This window comes from Branchiostoma floridae, chromosome 3, assembly GCF_000003815.2.
Source record: "Branchiostoma floridae strain S238N-H82 chromosome 3, Bfl_VNyyK, whole genome shotgun sequence".
In the NCBI taxonomy this organism is placed as follows: domain Eukaryota; kingdom Metazoa; phylum Chordata; class Leptocardii; order Amphioxiformes; family Branchiostomatidae; genus Branchiostoma; species Branchiostoma floridae.
In genome coordinates this window covers 24,937,784-24,944,789 of record NC_049981.1, presented here as the reverse complement: position 1 = coordinate 24,944,789, position 7,006 = coordinate 24,937,784, and positions in this window count along the sequence as shown.

Below are 7,006 nucleotides of genomic sequence, written 5' to 3'. Positions count from 1 at the left end.
TGGTATCAATTTAACTTACTATGGCGTCGTTGGCATTGCCTACTGTCCTAATATTTCATTAAAAACAAGCCAAAAAGCCAAATAAAAACAGAGTGGTAAATGTGTGGTAAGTCTGAAAGAATTTAAACGTCTGGCAATACTTTTATTGTCATGGGCAACAGCACCCACCAAGAAATAAAACTGAGATCAAGGTTTGGCTATCTACAAATATCGAACTTGAGTTTTTGTTTCTGAATATTACGGTGACTTCTATACCTATACATTGTTACCAACCATGTCGTCCCAACGGCTTTTGTAGCATGTTTTATAGAAACACACTTGCGCATTCGCATGGAGTTTCCTCTTGTAATGGCTAGATAGCCGCTATACTTTATGCATCAATTCCGTTTCACCAAGCTTTAAATCCTGCTCCCTTAGCAAGCCCCCAGAGCCCCCAAGGAAGGAAACTCTATAACTGTAATGACGCAAGTGTGATGCCATTTTATACAGAGATGGTGGGGATTTCTGGTCAATGCGTGAAAAATCTTCATGATAGAGGGCAGCTTCACCCTATTCAGACCGGGCTTTATGGTCAATCTGGGACGGAGGAGGTGCTTTTGAGGCCCGTCCCTTCTAACGCCTGTTACTCTGAAACGACTTGTCATATGACCACCAAATTTTCGGAAAATCACGTGGACACCTATCTAAAAAGTTTGACGCCATTACGGCGTAATATATTGTAATAATACGTAATATAACGTCATCAATTTAACTGCATTGGCTGGAACTATGGAAAAGGGGTATTTCCAGAAAGCTTCAAGGCATGCTGCAAATATGTAAAACCAAGTGCAGATATCAGAATGATAATGTTTGCTACAATTTGTGTTGCCAATAGCAACATCAATGACGTCAAGACGCCATGCAGATCTAAAATATCAGTTGAGCTGAGCCATCTTGTATTCTTGATCCGGTCATGTAGCTCTTTATTTTGAATTTTGTCCGACGACGTCATCAAATTAGCATAATTTGTTCATATTTAATCATGAAAGATATTCTAGATAATATAAGATTTTGTTTATGTTAAGTTAAAAAAAGAATCAATATAGCAAATGAACTTGAAAGTGCATTGTTGAATGTTAATTAGCGATTTTTGTCAAAACTGCCTGTCAACAAACGGTTGCCAGGGCAACACGAAAAAAAGAAAATTTTCCAAACTTTTTGAAATTGTTTCGAAATAAATTTCAAAAAGACTCACAAATTTTTGTGGCTCTAACGTAAGCCGTTCTGACGTTATACGATATGAAAGTTGGCGGAGGCCTCAAAAGCCCCCCACCAGTCTGAATAGGATTAATTAATGTTTTTACGGGACGTCATATCGATATCGGAATCAATTTAATTAAGTTCTGGTGTAGTACAAACAGATATCCATATATGAAGACTGAAGAATGAATTTTGTTCAATGTCCGTGTCAACGTCACTTGATTTATATTTTTCATTGGTATCATCCATCATTGCACCATATCTTGAATTCTGAGATTAATGGAAAATTTTGTTGGCGGTTATGAGACGTTTTATGCTTGGGCGAACGAGACAACCTTTCGCAGCAAAGTCACGAAGTGTAATTTAAACTCACATTTAACGCCGAATATGACGTCACAGGAACAGGTTTACCGTTTAATATGGAACATCGGAACATGGCTCAATGGTTTTGAGTCTGCACCTCGTGACGACAGAAGGCTAGGGATTTCTCTATCATGTCAAGGGTGATATAAAAACATAAGAATCAAGAACTTGACGAGTTTACTAGGTACCACCTACGTCAAATTTTGACAGTACATGGCTCAGTAATTTTCGGTGAGCTTCTCTTGTCTAGAGGAGGGTAGGGACTTATCTATTATATCTTATATATTATCAAAGATTATGCACGTGTCGTATGGAACATAAACTTTCAGACACTTTCACATTTTCACGGGTACAACTAAGTAGAGATGCAGCAAGGAAGAATGGCGACATCGCACATAGAAGGTGCATATATAAATGTAAACAATCGCCAAACACTACACTTGGCGAATTTCAAAGGCATGCATATGACGACAACTTTTGTGTTCAGACGATCCTGAGACATGCCGTCACGTACTATGCTAGATCGGGTTACATACAGAAAGGCGCTAGAAGAGACCCTTTCCTAGCGCCGCGCGCTGTTCGCCATTTTGATTACGTGGGCTGAACTTGATTTAGGCGCTCTAAGAAAAACTATCTTGTATAACGTTATATCTACCATCCCGTGAAAATCATCAGAGAACCCTCCCCACGAAACGTCCAGCAATGAGGGGAAATAGCTGAAATCTTATTGCGACGGAATTTCGTTAGATTCTGGGCATCAAATTTCCACATCTATGTAATGGACCGGTGCTGTGCCTTCGTCAAATTCCTCCTAATTAGAACCCAAGGCCAACCAGCCAGCCGGCGAGGAAATATGCAATCAAGGACGAACTTCAAGGTTTAACAAGGTGCTAGGTCATGTTAGTAACCCCAACTCATGACAATTAGAACCGCACACATGTAACCAAAGCAGCTGTCACAGTGTTTTCCTCTTGATTCTCTTATCGTTTCGATAAATGATCTTCTGGCCGCTAATCAGGCCACAAATTTACCATGAAAGATTCGCCTTTCTTAATTGCTCTCCTTTTCCTTGTCTTTCCTCTCCTTCTTCTTGCAGTGAAGCAAACCGCGTTGACGTTTTAATGTACCAAATTTATACTTCAGAATCAGGCCGCCTACACGCGATACTCTCTCTCTCTCCCCCCCCTCTCTCTCTCTCTTTCTCTCTCTCTCTCTATATATATATATGTATATATATATATATATATATATATACATCATCTCCTAGCTAAATGTTTAAACCAAGCGACCCAGCACAAGTGGGCGAGACAATGTCACCAACCCGGACCACACATGGCCAAGCCTGACGCGAGACGACCTCAATGTGTGAAGGGCCTCCATGTAGTGAAATGTACCCTGGAATGATGATGATGATGGTACGATAGCCCTATGGTTAGAGTTGTTAACTCAGAACCAGGAGTTGCGAGTTGTAATCCCTGACATGTGCCAATATTACGACCTTGCGACGGGCACTTTACACTCATTTCCTCACTTGACTCAGATACTTCAATTCGGCAACTGACGTCCTGCGGATAAGTGCTTAAAGACAGGTCCCGTGTTTAAAGCAAGCCACACCAATAGCTCGTTAGAAAACTCAGCACATATTGAAATAAGTAGTGGTATCGTGGTGTGAGTAGATCAAAAAATATGCCCGATATGCAGCTTGTACTCTTCAACGTATACCTGAATTTTCACAATTCAATCCAGCTACTTGCGGAAGTCCAACGGTTTCTGTACCTACAAGTGGCTGCCACCACAAATTAAAGCGGGACATTTTTTTCCTGAATCGCATACGACATATGCTTGTACAATGTACGGCACAGAACGTCCATAACGTCATACATCATTACCTGGATATTAAAAGTTGATGAGTTATTACTGTGTGATGTAGCTCGGTGAAAACTCGTGGGTGCTTAATCAACACATGGCTATAAATCCTATACCCAAAACAGCAATGAAACAAATTGATGATACATTTGGGTTAACCCTGTTTATTTGTGTGTACAATATCATGTGAGAGACGTCAGAGAGAATATATAAAACACTCTTGAGTCTTGAGCTATTGCAGAGGTGGTTACGGTTGAAGTGTAAGAATTCTCCAGACACACACGTACATGCACATGAGCAGTTCGGACTCGAAAGAAAAGGCCAATAGGTTCGACAAAAATAGACTAAGAGTGTTTCCCCAGTTTACATCCGTTTACGTAAGAACGTTTAGCCGATTTTCTCGAGGCTTTGTTACTTACATGTACATCACAGTGACGCCGACTGGGGGTACTAGAGTGCGTTGGTATTTTTTAAACTCAGCAAATCTATCAGTCAAATAAATAAGGATTTTTTTCTACACAGAACAAATTGGTTCGTCTTGCGACAGGTTGCCTAAGTCCCATGTCCGTCATATGCGTGCAAGATCAAAGTCAACGCTTCATCAATATTAATATACACCGGAGAATTGTGCGAATGTCTATAGAAAATGAATATGTTCCACTGCACAGTTGACTGAATGTGCAGAATATTGATATAAAGTGAGGAAATATCCCCACACGGGCACTCATACCGTTTTCTCACTGAAGGTGATTGAAAGGTCACTGAACTTCACTCGCATACATGCAGATATGACCTCTACTGACTGTACCGCGCAGGCAGATGGGGATACGTGATGTTTTCATTAAAGGAAACGCAGCACTAAAGATAACATAACCTTGACTTTGAGCGATGTCAACTAAGGCGAAAGAATACAAACGTGTACTGACAAGACTAATCGGCGCGTAGGGCCCATCTTGAAGCCCCTCATGGGGATTGAGCATCTGGAAACTGCATCCTCGTTGCTAGCATGTTTACTCGGTGCGACAGAAATAACTATTATCTGTCAACTGTCACCGTTATTCATTTCCACCCCTTTCGCCCCCCAAGGCATCTTTTGATTATTTCTTTTTGTGGTCTATTCGCGTTTTACGTTTTGCTGTAGAATTGTCAGTTATAACGTTATCTCAGTAAAGGTCTTGACGATTAAAATTCTTGACGATTGCCTATGGCCACAATCTTTATTTCTTTGCGATTTTTATGCATTTGCCTTGCAAACTTTGGTTGTTTTGTAACATAGAAGTCAGTCTTATATGCTGTTAAAGTTAAAGTTTTTTGTCACAATCTTCTTGAAAGATCTGATGGCCTCGAACTCATATGACCGTGTCATTATGTTTACATCTAAGACTAAAAACCGACCAAGCACGACGGAGGTTTGGACAGTAGTCACTCCTATTTATCCTGCACAGTGCACGACTCGGAGGTAACTCAGGTCCCTGCCCTTCTGCAAAGGATGAAAGCTTCTCCACCTCTACGTCCTCGAACTTGGCACTGAGCTTTATTTTCTTAAGATTTTCACTCAGCTAGACCCCTTACCTTAGCCTTGAGTGGAGTCAGCATTATTTCTTTACCCCTGAACTTGCAGGGGTTAAGCCTTTATATAAACAAGAAATCTCTCTCGCCATCTTTTCTATCGAACTAAATCCCTTCATAGCACGTGGCAGACTTAAAGAGATCGTACAAACCCGTCACGAGGTAAACACTTTGTAGAAAAAAGTACCTAGAACGCAGCGCCAAGTGATGATTATCGTTGACGTACACGTTGCTGGGTACTTTTAACTAGCCATTTTAACAATATATGACGTAGAAAAAGACGTTTGTTTTCATGAACATATACCTGCGTGCATATTTTGTCAGTCCATAGAGGAGAATACGATCGAGTTTGCTAACTAAAGGTACACTCTCACTGCACTTGCGTCAAGCTTGCGTCTCTGAGGGGTTTGAAAGATAACGAATTTCAGAGATAAAAAAACGATTTGCTTACTTTTTGTGTATTGTATGATACTTGTACGTATTACGCAATATCTAAATCATAAAAAATCGGTTTAGATAACAGAACAGTGATGCAGTGAACGAACCCCGCAGTGACGCAAACTTGACGCAAGCGCAGTGAGAGTACGCCTTAACCAATTGGTTCGTAGTGCTGGAAGCTTCAAAGACTTACACATTTTGCCTGATGGTGCCAAACATGGTCTTTTGGTTCAAAATCGCCACCTTGCTCTTCAAACGTGAACTGAAGAATTTCGCAATACATTAGCTTAAATTGCATTCGACCTCCATGACAGTTATGGTAGCTCTTGTGTGCTGAGCGTTTCAAAATCGCCACCTGACACTTCAAACGCGAACTGGCACGTCTATGCCAGCCCGACAAGCTTTGCAACGGCCATTAGATTGAAAGGTTTACTTTAAGTATCGCAAATGCTACAGGTAGCTTTTTCATATATTTCAACAATAGTCTACCAAAGTTTCTGACTCACAAAATCTGTTTAGGAAAAAAACAAAGCGTCCTCCCCATATTGTAACGTTAGACATAAAATGGCCCCTTAGTCTCATCATCATCATGGTGGTACGCTTTCACGTAAGATCAAAAGACTTGCCTCACGTAATGCTACTTACTGTTAGAATATTTCACAGTTAAAAATCGTGATCGTTTCTGACAGTCCAACAGTACACAAGACATAACTCCCCAGAGATAACTATAAGCACATAGTAGATAACTCCCCATTACCAAATGTATTTCTATACAGTATTGAAATACCGTCCTCTTTCGTCAGGAGTCGCTGGTGTCTTGGGAGAAAGATTGCTGAATGCAGTACATCTTTCTTTTCCTCTCCATTTTCACTGCATTTGTATCATGTCCGGCCATTGTCACCACCTAACGAGTGCTCAATAGAAAACATACTTGACTACTACAGTATCCTTGAACTAACTTTAATAAAGGTGCCATACCAAATCAAGAAAGTTTGGCTTTCGTAACGTCTAGTCCTTTTTTGTACTACGATCGGGAATTAATCGTGTAAAATTCGACCAAAGATATTATCCTGCTAAAGGGACTTATCTATAAATGTTCGACTGTATTCTTATTCATTTTTGGTGCAAATGTAGAAGAATTTAATGTTGAGGTGACCCGGTCTCGCCTACCAGCACAATTTTGGATTCCAGCACGACGGCCTCGGCACGGTGCTGACTTGCCTCAACAACGTTGCCGAGCCGTTCCCATCTCCAGTCGTCAGGCTGGATACCACAGACGGGTATGGTCATACAATGTAATTTCCGCTTGCGCTAAGTCTTAATTGATGCTGCCGGTGTTCTTCCTATAAGTCAACACTTCCTCTCTATGCCGCTGGTTCTAATGCCGATATATACATGTTTAACGCATACTATGTATACATGTGCATCCCAATGTTCATCTAGTAATATCCATGCCGTTACAATAGATTATGCATTTGAAAACCAGTGATTTAGCAAATCAAATACTGACTTCTTGGGGTAGTTGCAGTTA